General features: G+C 43.3%; 1 protein-coding gene across 2 annotated transcripts in view; it reads left to right on the top strand.

Moving 5' to 3' along the window:
* Positions 1-14,730, top strand: part of TSHZ2 (teashirt zinc finger homeobox 2) — a 424,584-nt gene that overhangs the window by 338,594 nt on the left and 71,260 nt on the right. The window lies entirely within an intron of this gene.

Below are 14,730 nucleotides of genomic sequence, written 5' to 3'. Positions count from 1 at the left end.
AGAAAGATGCTGTCTGTGACCAGGGGCCACCCTCAGCCCCAGGGCATTTCCCTTGACCTTGAAGCAGCCCTTGACAAATGACACACAATGAGTTGGTGGATAATACACCCCTCAGGTGAGATGGCCCTGAGGTGTGTTCTGCACATTTCCCAGAAGTCTCCAGTGGGATGAGCCTCAGTTGCCCAAGGTGGTACCTCGCTTGCTCGCGCACCCTGAATTGGCTTCTCGCCCTTCCCTGGCTCACGACCCCATTCCCCCAGCAGTGCCTTCTGGGGATCATCTCCCTTATACACGACTTAAGGTCATGTCTGCATCTCAGGGGCAATTTCTGGGCAACCCAACCTCAGGCAGCCTAGTCCAAAGCATTTGTTTGAAAAAGAGGACGTTTTGTTTGAAAGCATGGAGAGCGACTGCTTCAGGCTCGGTCAAGGTGTGGAATATGGTGCATCTGTGGGGCGTTGGTTATCCCTCTTCTGTCAGGCTGATGTCCTCTCCCGATTCTGGACCAATCTTAAGCTGCAGTTGATTCTCCAACATTCAAGAACCCAGTCTCTGACCTCCAGGGGTTGCTGTGTCAGACCCACAGAAATAAAGCAGAAAACACAAATGAGCAAAGCTGTCTGGGTGCAAGGAAAGTCATGCAGATAGAAACATCTTTTGTTTCCCACTTTTCGTAGAAACATGGATTCATAGAGCATTCATCCCTTCCTTCAACAAGTATTAATTGAACATCTATATGCCAGGCACTGAAACAAAAGAGACAAAATCATTTCCCTTGTCGAGCTGGGAAAGGCTGATAACAAACAAATACATAACATGTGGATTATATTAAGTGGTAATATACAGAAAAAGAAAGCAGGAAAGGGGGGGAAAGAGGGCTAGCGGTGAGGATATTGATGTTTTTTAAAGACAAGTCAGAGAAGACCTCAGTCAAGAGTGATAAATGGCAACAGACACTGTGCCTTCAGGTCCAGGGTTTGGTTCCCGCTAAAGGAATGGTGGGTACGGTGGAGCTCTGGGGAACATCCGTCTCATAAAAAGATGCTTCTGCACAACTGCAGCAAGTATCGCCACGTCCGATCTTCCGATTTTCCAAGGGGATTTGTCACCTCCCTAGGGGGCTGCCAGCAAGCAGAGCAAAGTTCCTGGCATCTTGAGGATGTGCAAACTTTCCTTTCTGCAGAGTATTTTTAAAACAAAAGCCAGAAAGTCACAGTGGTGGCCTGACTTTAACATCCGGTCCAATTCCTCCCCTGCGCCGCTCTTCCCTGAGGGATGGAAAGGGAAGAGGGGAGGAGGATGCAGAGAAAAAGCGATTCCTCGGTTAGTATATCCTGGTCCCACTTGTTCTCTCTTCCTCTCAACATACTCAGAATATTGGAAGCATCGCTTTGCAAAGTTGATGGCGGGGGAGAGGGAATGATATTTTTTTCTTCAAAAGCTTTGGAAGGGCATGTCGCTAGAGATCCCAATAGGAAACCCCAAATAAGAAACCCATATTGGCTTGTGGAAGTTCGGGCCTTGGCATAGGGGTCCTGCCTTGGCAGGGCTGTGCCGACATTTAGAAGCTGCGGCTGCCAACTCCTGCGGAACTTCCAGCGGGAGTTTTACGACTCACTCTCATCCAAGCCGCTGTTTGGGCCGAGGCCTGATTACTTCTAATGACTCCGTTTCCACAGCAATGGCCAAATCCTCTGTCATCCTGCCGGGGCCTGGAATGGCTCAGATTTTAGGAAAGAGATGCTCCTTGTAAAGCGTGGAGGTGCTGACGGCCACTCTCCAGGGCGCTGGCTCCTCGTGCCAAGAGCTAAATGCAAGCGTGCAGAAACCATCCCTGTACCAGGGGGGACATTGGTTTGCCCATTGCTAAAGATGCCCCAACTCTCCACTGGTTGAGAACATTGTTGTCTTTGAATGCATATGTATTTTTCTGGCTCTTGAAGGAAGCCAAAGCCTAAGAATGAAGGGAGCTTTTGTCGTGAAGAGTGATGGTTGGGCAAAAATGACTGGCCTGTTTTCTGATGCTAAAACATTCTGCTCCGTGGCCAATTGGCTCTTAACTGTAGGCTCCTGGCGTGTTGCATATACATGTAGCAGGGGAGTTGTTGACAGCTCTCCCAGGTTGAGGGGTCTCTAGCTGGTTCATTGAGTCTGCATTCCTAAAACACACATGCCAGGGTTTCTACTCTATCACTTCACTAGAAAGCCACTTCACCCCCTTTTGGGAGGCTCACAGTGTCTGGGGCTTTGCAAGTGGGGATGTCTACGTAGAGTAAGTCAAGTGGAAACCAAGCAATGTCTTTGGACATGGATAAATGCCACTTTGGCCAGAAGATGACCAGCTAGAGGCTGGATTGTGACAAAGTGAAGGTGTGGCCCCCACCACCACAAGGGACAAGCCGTGGTCAGTCGTGTGCACACATGATGTCCTGCTGGCAATGTGTCAAGAGCCACCTGGCCTCTGGGCCTTCCACCAACATGCGTCATCGCAGTTGTCAGTCAAAGCCACCCATCTAACTCCTTCATAGTGTCGACTGGTCTCTCTTCTTGAAAAACCTCTCCAGCTCAGATCGCAGGGTCCCCCTACGAACCTGCTTCCTTCTCCATCAACTCAAATCCCTTTTTAGTTGATGACACAAAGACCCTTTTTTCTTCCTTTTTTTTTTTCCCAGTGAATAGAGGACTAGAGCTCCCTGTTGCCTCCACCACAAAAGCCTTTCTTCCTCTTTGTTCTAAGTCTTGAAGAGTCTTGAGGCCCAATGCCAGAATCTGCCAAAATGTGGTTCCCCTTTCCTCAAAGGCAGGGAGGGCTTCGCATTCAAAGCTTCTGATGTAGCAAAGAAAGGAAGTCGGGGGGGGGGGGGGAGAACTGCTCAGTCTCTACGCTAAAAGTGTCTCAACTCCTGTATTCCAGCTCACCTGAGAAGGAGCCTTACTCGGTCCATTCTCCCAGACTGTTAGTTTAGAGAAAGTTCCATAGGGTGAGGGGTTTAATGTCTACTGTGTAAGCAGTTTCTTAGACGCGTTATCAGTGCCCGGAGGCAAGCTAGCCAGTCTCGCCATCCAGTTTCACTGAGAATTTTCTCCTGTAGAGTTGATACGTTACTGTCTTTCTGTCTGTCTGTCTGTCTGTCTGTCTATCTGTCATGAAAGTTAAGTAGTGGGGAGGATATTTAGCCTCTTTCAGGAAATACATCTTCTAAAGAGTTGGTGCCTGATTTTGCACGCAAACACGTGGGTTGTTTCCAAATGTGATCCTCAATGTTTTGGTGCTACGTTCCAACTGCCCAGGATCTAATGCCAGCTCCACCTCTTTGTACGTTGGTGGCAGATGAGTCAGCCTCCGCAAGTCTGCCTTCTCCCCCAAATGCAGCTGGTGATAGGCTTCACCCACAGAGCTCTTGTAAATATTAAATGAGAGAAGCTACGTCAAGGGCATGACAAATAGGAAGGAGTCATTGCACATTAGGTGTGGTTGTTGTTGTTATTAAGTGAGGCAGATAGACCAGGCTCCATTCTAAAGATTTCCCTTTTGGGTCAATGGCTTATATTGTTGCACAGTCTCGAAAGTAACAGAACTACGTGTGTTTTCAAATAGCAATACCTACCGATACCAATATTCTATTTACTCTATGCCAGGCAATGTGCATGCATTATCTCCTTCAATCCTGGCAACACTTTTGTAAGGTGCCACCATTGTCAGCTCAGCTTTGCCAGTGAAGGGCCTGGGCCACACAATTTGATCAGCTTTACATGTCAACACGAGGATCCAAAACCTGGATCTGACTTCACAGCCCAGGCCCTTAACTTGCACGTTGCAGCACCTCGCGTTTTCAAATGCCAGACAATTCAGAATTCTGCTAATTCTGCAAGAACTTCTCCCACTTAACCCAAGTTAGACTAGCTTTCTGTACACTTCCTTTATGTCACAATCCTGGCATGGTGAGCACTGCTGAGACTAAAGCTGCAGTTTTTGTTTCTTCTCTTTTTCTGACAAGCCAATGACTAGAAATGAAAACCAAAGGCAAATCTATTTGTGTTTATTGTTTCGTGAACTTGAGATATTAAAAGCAAAAGATGGACACGGATGCAAGAAAGTAACTTCTGTGCACTTGTTTATACGTGATAAATACAATGTGGACTCGTGCATGTGTCACCCCCCTGCCCTGGGACCCAAGGTCATTACAGCAGCTTATCAAAGGCCCCCGAAATATTCCTGTCCAGTGGTCTGTTTGGTTATCATTATTTTGGGTTATGTGCTTCTAGTTGGAGGTAGGGATTCCTTTAGAGAAAGTTGGGTCATCAAAGACAGTGAGATCTTTACACAACATGATTACTGATAAACCAAACCAACATTCTCACAGTGTTTTGAAATCTATAGTAATTTTCACCACCCTGGTATTATCCAAGCCACAAACTGATAACAACATAGGATAACATGAGCAAAGTGATGGAAATAAAGACGGAAATAAAGACGGCAGTAAGGATTTTCAATAAGTGAAATTCACTCCGTATAAAGTATTATGCCATATTTGATCCAACTCAATAAATTTTACTAAGCATTGTCTCCGTGCCAGGCACTATTTCTGGCATTGATGTACACAATTCTGGTTCCCATGTAATTATTAAAGTGCGGACAAGCAAACAATAAAATGAGAATGGACGATGCAGGTAATGATGCATCCACAGAATGCACACGTCAGGGCATAGAGGATGCAGGAGAGTGAAGGGTAGAGACTTGAGTGATTTGAGGCAGTAAGGCTTGAAGATAACAGGGAAAGGTGTTTTTGGAGAAGGGGAACACTAAATGAAAAGTCCCTGAGGCTTGAATGACCTTGTGTGTTCAAAGACTGGCAAGGAGGCCAGCGTGCAGAGCAAAACAAGCTTGGAGGAGAGCGGAAGGAGGGAGCTGAGGCTTGAGAGGACATCATGAAGAGTCTGTTAGAGCCAACACAATTTTTATTTTTACTCTGAGCGTCTGTGTTTCCTGCTTATTTGGGGGATAGAATCACCTTTTTAAAAAATGAAAAGATAGTAATGGCTGTGTTCTTTATGGTTCTTTAACATTCTTTCTTGGCAAAAAAGAGTGTTGGAAACTCTGTCAATTCCTTGAAAACTGTAGAAGCTGGTCTGTGAAATCTGGAAGTCTGGGATGTCTGCTGTAGCGAACGTCTTGTGGCTTTCTGTAGGTGGAGGTGGCGTGGTGCAGCAGGAAGTGTGTGTACCAGACCTCCCCTGGCACAGACACGCCGGGTGACAGGAGGCAGGGAACTTCTATTTCTGGGTTTAACTTTTCCAGTCTCTGAAATGAGGAGAGCAGCTTAAAAGAATCCTGAGTCAATGGAAGCTTAAAGACAAAGAAAATCGGCGGGTAGAGTCAACAAGTCAAGCAGATCAGGCCTGGAAGAGTGACAGGACCCCGGGAGCAGGACCTGGCGGCTTCTTTATGAAGGGGCAGCATAGTCACCAAGCTGGAAGGAAATGTAAGGGTTACTGTCCCCTCCACAGATTTTTCGTGAAAAAACAGAAATCATGGTTTGTAGGTGACATCTCTCTGTTCATAAATATTAGCAACTATTTCAATTTAAAAAAATAATAATAACACTGCGTGAGCCCACAAAGCACATCTGTGTGCTGAGTTTGGCTGTAGGATGGTGTATTAGTCTCCACAGCAAATTACACAGACTGAGTAGCTGAAAATGGCAGAAATGGATTCTCTCCCCACCTTGGAGGCCAGAAGTTTGAAATCAAGGCATCAGCAGGGCCACGCTCCCTCTGAAGGCTCTAGAGAGGCCCCTACGTGGCCTTTTCCCACAGCGGCATCCCTCGGTGTTCCTTGGCTTGTAGCCGCATCACTGTAGCTCCAACCTCTGCCTCGTCCTTCTGTTGGCCTTCTCTGTGTGTCCCTGCGTCCTCTCTCCTTATAAGGACACCGGTCATTGGTTTTAGGACCCACCCTACTCTAATAGGACCTCCTTTTAAGCTGATGACATCTCCAAAGACCTTATTTCTAAACAAGGTCGCAGTCATAGGTACAACCACTTAGGACTTGGTCATATATTTGGGGGAGGCGGGAGACAATTCAATTCCACCCACTATAAGAACGTATGGCTTCTATGATGAACTCGTCAGGAGAGAGCTTCTGCCCTAGAAATCTGGGAAGCATAAAATGATTAAAATCTACTCTGTTAAGTTGAGGGTGGCCATCTCTCCGGGATGTAAATGATCCATGGGAAAGAGTTAGGACGAGTTTTCAAAATGGCTTGTTTTGGCCCTGAGACTTGGGTCAAGTCAGGCACATTTGGTTCTTCAAAACAGTGTGGGGCAGTTTCCTAGGGCTGCTGTACAAGATGCCACCAACTGGGCGGCACAGAACAGCAGAAATTTCGTCTCTCGCTGTTCTGGAGGCTGGAAGTCTGGCATCAAGGCGGCAGCAGAGACACGCGACGCAACCTTGGAAGGTGCTCAGGAAGGACCCTCCTTTGCGTCTTCCTAACATCCTGGTGGCTCCCAGAAGTCCTCTGGGCTGGCAGCTACATGACAACCTCTGCCACTTCCTAGTCCTCTTCTTATTAGGACACCAGTCATTAGATTAGGGTTCTCCCTAATCCAGTGATAATGGATTTGGGGGCCACTCTATTCAACTCAGTACAGATTCTATTAGCAGCACGGCCCCTTCCATCTGCCTGCCTCTGTGACCCTAACTTTTCTAGCTTTTCCTGAGAGTCGTTGCTGATCTTTCCATCCAGCTACTTCCTTAAGGAGAGCTTGCATCAACATCCAAACATCCACACCAATGAAAAGTCCAGCTTCAACTTGAAAATGTCATTACTGGTAAAATAGTTTAGGAGGGAAGAAAAAACTTTATTTCCTCTGACATTTTTAAACATGGTATTTCCTCACTTCTAGACTTTGAGCTCCAGAGGACCCTTCTGGAAAACTACCACAGGAATCACAATATAGAGGATTCAGGGGAGGAAAACCAAACCACTTTTTCACTTTCTTTGTCCCAGTGAATAAGAACTTTACCCAAAGTGCTCCATGCCTTTTCCAATCATATTCCTTTATGGCCTTTTCTCAACTACAGTTCTTTATGAGTTTCCTTTCCATCACATTTCTGATGAGTCTTTTTACTGCTTTGTACGACAAACTACAGCAAACCCTAAAATATGGATGTCTTGTTCTTATGAGAAAATGGAAAAGTTCACAAGAAAAGAAAATGACATAAGATGAGTGAGTCCATTCTTAGCGATGGTATTCAAAAGTAAGGAGATTAGATAATGATGCAATTAGAGTCATTTCTATGGTTTTCTATAATTCTGAACATTTGCTGACTTCTTTGACTGGTTTGGTATTTATTCGTATATCATATCAATTTAAAATCACACTGTATGCTATGTCCAAAAGGGATGACAAATTATGAAGAAAATATGTTCGGTGAAATTTTTAAAGGGCTATCTAATTTTGACCTGAAATGTTATTATGAGGCCATCCAATCATTTGGGTCTTTTTTATTCTATCATTTGTGTTCCAAGTGTTTAAAATATTTAAATTGCCTTTCTTCTTGTTTCCCTAATGAGAGTTTATTTTCATCCAGTACATAATAACTGGCTAGAAATGGCTTTCTTTTTGTGTTTTCGATCCAGTACAAATGGAGAAACCAGTTAGGAGGACAATGATGCCTTAGCATAGGGGGAAGGCATCAGAAATAGTGGGATTCAGGATATTGTTTAAGTTTAAGCCAACAGGATTTTCTGATGGTTTGGCCGATGGTCGACTCAGAGAAAGCAATGAGTCAAAGATGTCTCGATGTAATACAGAATTGTATACCTGAAACCTATGTAACTTTACTAACAATTGTCACCCCAATAAACTTTAATTAAAAGAAAAATAGAAAAAATAATATCACCTATGTAGGGCAATAGATAGTGACCAGGGTGCAATAAGCACTCAAGAAATGCCAGCTTTTAAAGACCTAAAACAAAAACACAAAACAGATTCTGTGAATAAGGTTTTTCTGTTTTTTGGTTTTTGTTTTTATTGGGGAATAGTGTGTTTTTCCAGGAGCCACCAGCTCCAAGTCAAGTAGTTGTTTTCAATCTAGTTGTGGAGGGCGCAGCTCACTGGCCCATGCGGGGATCAAACCGGCAACCTGGGTGTTATGAGCACTGTGCTCTAACCACTGAGCCAAGCGGCCACCCTGTGAATGAGGTTTTGATAAAATCAGAGCTACCGGTCCAGAGCACCAGGGGCTCCTGGAACCGGGATCCGGGTGGAGGTTCAGGTGGAACTGGGTAAGATTCTTCCTGGAACAGAGGTCACTGTCCAGTAGCAATTCCAAGTTGGGTTCCTGTTAAAAGGAAAATAGATCCCTTTGGATTATATCACCGTTACTCAGTGATATATGTATTATACTACATATACTATTAATAGGAGGATTATTTTAAGTTGAGAAAAACCTATGTTTAACGTTGCCTTATCCCAAGTCATAATTCATGAAATTATGATGGGCATATTCTTAATTATAATTTTCAGGTATTTATTTCACTGAGAATTCTATACACACATGCATGTGCATACACACACACACACATGAACACACACACACACACACACACACACACACACCAGTCCATCAAACCCATGACAGCATGGATTATGACTTAAGGTAAGACTAACTTTTAAAAGCTAGTTAATTTTCAAAAGTATTAAGAGAATAATAATAAAATAGATGCCAGACTCTGGCAAAAATTGTGAAGGTGGCCCACAAAAAAATTGCAGTTTGAAAAATCGAATTAGATCAACTCTTATCTGGATGCATATGAAAATGACAGGAGAATAAAGCTCAAATTCAGTGAGTGAGACATTCATCTGGTCCACAGTCTATATCCTTCTACAAATCGAGGCGACAAACTAGCGTAAAGCGAGGAGATAAAACGACAGAATCTGCCGGGTGATCTGAGGGGCACTTAATTCCCAAATGGAATAATGACTTAGGAAAGGAAAGTTGAGTGAGGAAAAACAGTGATAATTGTCCAATAAATCTTTCCATAACCTCCCATTAGTCATCACAGCATTCCTGTCTCTCCTTAACCTACTGAGGAAGAGAAGTAAGACGGAGCACACAGGCGAGAGATCGCTGGAAACCAGGCAAAGGCACCACAGCACTGCTGGTTTTCCCATTTCGGGAGACCTCCGGGGTTTCCGCTTCCCATGACGTCAGCACCATCAGATCGGTTATCAGCCAATTGTAGCTTGCCATTTGCCCGTGTTAGAATCGTTGGGAAACACGCTTGTGCCCTGACATCATGTTTTCTGCCTCAGGCGTCGGACCCGGGTCAAGTCAGGTCATCTCCTCATTACCAAAAGGAGCTGAAAAGTTCTGAACCTGTATACCTTTGGCTGCAATCTGGGGCCTAAACGGTGGTTCTGGGTACTCACCAGCTTTCTCAGTTTGCCTTCATTTGTTCATTTATTCTTCCATTTTATTGAGGGCCTCCTGTGCCAAATACTGATATAATAACAGGAACGAGAGCAAACACAGTCCTCAGAAGCTTGAATCTCATGAGCCAGCAGGAGGGAAGAATCCATCAGACAAACCCATAAGTAACTGGCAAGGGAGTGTGGTGTTACGAACAAGTCCAAAGTAGTATAAGAGTCTGCCTTACCTTGTCTTGGGAGTGAGAGGAGACTACCCTGAGAAAAGAGAGTTTGGGGAGAAGTTAGCCAAGTGAGGAGGAAGAGAAAGAACATTCCAGACAGGGGTACCAACGTGTACTAAGGCTCTGACTCGAAGGAACTTGTTGTGGTTGAAGAACAACAAGAAAGTCACCATGGTGAATGGGTAGTAAGTAGATTTGACCCAGACTGAGAGGTTCCCCAGGATGTGGGACCTTCACTGCTGAAACCAGGAAAGTCCTGGCAAGCCAAGATGAATGGGTCAGCCAAAGAGTAAGCAATAGGAAGAGTAGTGTTGAGCTGGGCTGGAGAGATGAGTAGGGACTGAGTGTCGGAATTACTGCTGGTTACTGCTAGCAGCTCCTGTCATCTTCTCTGACTCCTTGGGACCTCAGGATAACAAAGATGTGCTCTTCTAGTTATCTATTGCTACATAACAAGCCTCCCCAAAACTTAGTGGCTTAAAAAAATGACTTATTGTTATCTCTCACAGCTCTAGGAGTTGACCTGACTCAGTGGTGGTTCTCACTTGGGGTCTTTCATACAGTTGCCGTCATGTGACAGCTGAAGTTACAGTCGCCTGAACACTTTACTGGGATGAATACCCAAGATGGATGTTTCCACTTATGTCTGGCATATCAGCTGAGATGCTTGGAGTAGCTTGGAGCTAGCTGAGCATATCTTCTTCTTCTCTCTCTCTCTCTCTCTCTCTCTCTCTCTCTCTCTCTCTCTCTCTCTCTCTCTTTCTCTCTCCCCATCTGTATAGCTCCACTTGTTTAGCTTCTTCACAGCATGAAGTCCTCAGGATAGACTCCTTACATGGCACTGACTTGGGAACTGTTAGAGAGTTCTCACAGCAGGCATTCTAAGAGACCCACAGAAATTTGAAAGTTCCTTATGACCTGATTTGGAAATCACTTCTGTTGCATTCTCCTGGTCAAAGTGAGTCATAGGCCTAGGCCAGATTCAAAAAGCGTGGGTGTAGACTCCTTTCGATGGGAGGAATAGCAAAGCATGTATGACCATCTTTGTACTCCTCCAGAGATGCTATGGTTTAGTGTGCCTCACAGACTCATGGTGGGCTTTATTGACAAGAAGCTATGCTTGGCCTCATGGAAACAGGCAAGGAGTCACCACAGGTCTAGCTCAAAAGTAGATATTTCGATCAAGGCTTGTGCAAGTCAAGGCCTTGTTCCCTTAGTGCAACATTTCACGACCTCTTTCAAGAGCGTCACTCTTGCTCTGTTCACATCAACAGAACATCCCGATATGTGATGGGAGAGGGAAGAAGCACAGCTGTGAACGGGACCCTCAGCTCGGTTCAGAGACGTGTGCCTTGAGTGCCGTAGGCGGTAATTGTACCTCCTTCTTGCAGACTCTTAGCATGTTGGGAAGTATTGCATCCTCCCGTGACTCTCTAACAATTCCCAAGCAGACAGTCTCTCAGTAGGTTGGAAGCAAGGCTATTCCTTGGCTCTTTCTTGTTTGTCCAGAATCTATTGATTGTCTGAGGTTGACAAACTTGTAAAGGGATGAATAGTAAATATTAGAAGTTTGGCAGGCCTTAGGGTCACTGTTGCAACTACTCAACTCTGTCATTACAGCCATAGACAATTCATAAATGACTGGGTGTAGTTGTGTATCAATAAAACTTTATTTACAGAAACAGGCTACTGACCAAATCTCATGAGCCGTGGTTTGCACACTTCTGGATTAGATGACTGCCTCAATGATATATATTCTCCATTTGTACTAAGGGAAATGTGAAGAAAAACTTATCGTAAGGTGAGAGAAATTCCAGCTCTCACTAGACAATTCCATTTAAAAGATAAAAATAATAGAACCTACTGCAGAGAACAAAAATGAAATATTAACCAAAAATTTCACTCAAAATCTCCCACACCTTAAGCTGGAAGCCAGAAACAAATTCTTCCAATGCATACTGCATTTTCACTTAAGTCTCAACAGCTTTTCTCCCTGTTTAAGTACAGACTCTGAATATCCATAACAAAGCTAAACCCTGAGTAGCCATTTTCTCATGACAGGAGTTCAATTAGTACATTGGAAAATTAAATCAGTGTTTTCCAAAATGTGAAACATACACCTCAGGTGATAAGTAAGAAGATTTAAGGTAGTATGATAAATGAATACTTTTTATTTGAATTATCCATTTATGTTTTATAAAAATTGTTTTAATATGTATTTTGAAACTATAACTGGCACATGGAGCCTATTACTTCACAGATGCTGCTTAAGACAAGCTACAGAATGTGTTTACATGTTTTAAAAGTGAGTTGATATAAAATTGCTAAAGAAAAGTAATATTAAATATGATCAAGAATATGGAAAAATTTGTGAAGACAGTAAATAAATTATTCTTAGGAAACACTGGATTCAATATTTTCTATCTCACCCTGGCCAAGCACTGGACTAGCCACTTGCTGAAGACAGGTACCAAGTGATTTTTTTTTTAATTTATTGGGGTGACAATGGTTAGTAAAGTTACATAGGTTTCAGGTGTACAATTCTGTATTACATCATTTATATATCACATTGTGTATTCACCACCCAGAGTCAGTTCTCCTTCCATCACCATATATTTGATCCCCCTTACCCTCATCTCCCACCCCCCTCCCCCACTTACCGTCTGGTAACCACTAAACTATTGTCTGTGCCTATGAGTTTTTGTTCCTTCATTTTTTTGTCTTGTTCTTTTGTTGTTTTCCATTTTATATACCACATATCAGGGAAATCATATGGTTCTCTACTTTTTCTGTCTGACTTACTTCGCTTAGCATAATAATCTCAAGATCCATCCATGTTGTCACAAATGGTCCTATTTCATCTTTTCTTACCGCCAAATAGTATTCCATTGTGTATATGTACCACAACTTCTTTATCCATTCATCTATCGAAGGACACTTTGGTTGTTCTCATGTCTTGGGCACCGCAAATAAAGCTGCAATTAACATCGGAGCACATATATCTTTACAGGTAAATGTTTTCAGATTTTGGGGGTAGATACCCAGGACAGGGATTGATTTTTTGATTTCTTGTTTATTGGTTTGTTTGGGGGTTTCTTCTCACCTAGCACAGTGCTTGCTACAGAAAAGGCCCTCAATAAACATAGCGTGAGTGATTAGATTAATTAAGTTGACATTCAAATTATTAGGTTCATTCTGAGTTGTGGAGAGCCATCTGACACAAACTCAAGGATCTAGTATTTCAGATGCTCCCAAGTACAGTCAGAAGTTTGCAGAGCGGAAGAGATGGGCTTATTTAACTCAGTCAATTAGAAGTGGACAGTCTCCTGGGACGACTTTGCCAAGGGAAGCCCAACAGTGCCATAAATCAGGAAATCTAATTGAAGCAATGTTTTAGGAATTACACAGCAATTAAATCAAACGGGGAAAGTTTCTAAGGAACACCTTTGACACCATAGGAGAAAAGTCAAAACAACCCCAAGCGTCTATGGGGAAAAATGGATCTCTTCCAAGGGCCTTGCTGGTTAATAATTATCAGAGACATCTGTGATTAAAACACTCTTCCTTCCAGAGGCTTTATGAGCTTGCCATAGATTTCCCTTATGTAAGAGCATAAGCCAAAGTGCGACAGTCGCTGAGGTGTTGCGAAAGGAGCAAACTGTGGAAAAAGGACTCGGAAAAGGAACGTGTGGTGGAAAGTTCTAGCCTGCCGAAAACTAATTTTGGGAAACCGGCTCCCAGAATAGATGGTATAATCTGTGTCTGTTTACCCAGTGAAAGTAATTCAGGTCATTTCTACACTGATGTCACCAACTTCGAGGGAAATTCAACTTGAAGGCTGATAAAGGGCTGTGTGTGTGTGTGTGTAAAGAAAGGTTTATCTAAAACTATGGTAAAATCTTCCAAACCAGTGTTTCTAAAAAAAAAAAAATGTGAAACTCCTAGTACTATCTGTAATAGAGGTGATTTTTAGGTAATATGTGGCGGGGGGGGAGACGTTCTTTAGCAATTATGTGCTATTTTGTATAATTAAACTAAAATACACCTAATGCATCCATGATATTATGAATTGTTGCTTAGAATGAAGCGAAGTTTTCAAAAAGTGTGTTCATTTTTCTGGAAAAACTGTGAAGGAAATAACTGAACACGGGGCGGGGTGGGAAGCTCTCGGACAGGGCAAAATTCATGGAGGTTGTTTCGCACGTGTCTGAGGGTCATGAAACACTTCTAGAGCAGAACTGTGACTTTCTCGCCCACAAGGCAAAAGAGGAGTCCGCATCCTTCATTTAATAAAATCCACTGAAGACAATGAAAGCAGCGGTAGGGGTAGAGGGTGGGACGCAGCATTCCCTTTTCGAGCTTAGAGCATCCAGGTCAGGTATGCAATTCTTGAAAAATAACTTTTTATCACCAACACTTCACTCGACAAGCAGGTACACTCTCTCCTGCATATTTCAGAGGCATCGTTTATGGGGTGGTTCAAGAGAGGGGCAGTTGTGTACATCTCTATTTTTTTAATAATAACAACTGTTAGTAGTGTTCTTATATTTTCAGTTTTACTAGGAAATCCTCTCTATCCCAAAGAACTAGGAAATATTTGTAATTGTAATAGTAGAAATACTGTAGTGATGACTATGCTGGTTGCTTCAACACAGATGATTTTTCCAGCTCATCACATGTAGAATCTTGCGTTAGTTGTTCTAACCCAGGCCCAGCAGTTAGTAGCTATGTGATTTTGTGACTCTTTTATCCACTATGCCTTGGGTGTAGCATCTGTAAAATGGGAATAATGATCCCCACCTCTGGTTGATGATTAGATCGGGGGATGCAGATAATGTGTATAAAATACCGAGCATGGAGAAGGTCCACAGCCCATGCTAATTCCTCCTCGTTCTTCTTCAGAGAGAATTAGTACATAGTAGACCCTTGATTATCCAAAAGATCAGTTACAAAACCTTTAAGAATACCAGTACCATGCAAAATCGTCTCTATCAATCTTTGTGTCCTAGCTTAGAACCGTCATTTTCTAGACTTTTCACTTTCTCTTTATTACCATTGCTCGGTCTAG

This window comes from Rhinolophus ferrumequinum, chromosome 23, assembly GCF_004115265.2.
Source record: "Rhinolophus ferrumequinum isolate MPI-CBG mRhiFer1 chromosome 23, mRhiFer1_v1.p, whole genome shotgun sequence".
Taxonomy (NCBI): Eukaryota; Metazoa; Chordata; class Mammalia; order Chiroptera; family Rhinolophidae; genus Rhinolophus; species Rhinolophus ferrumequinum.
Note: the sequence above shows the minus strand (reverse complement) of the source record. Positions and strands in the feature narration are given on the sequence as shown.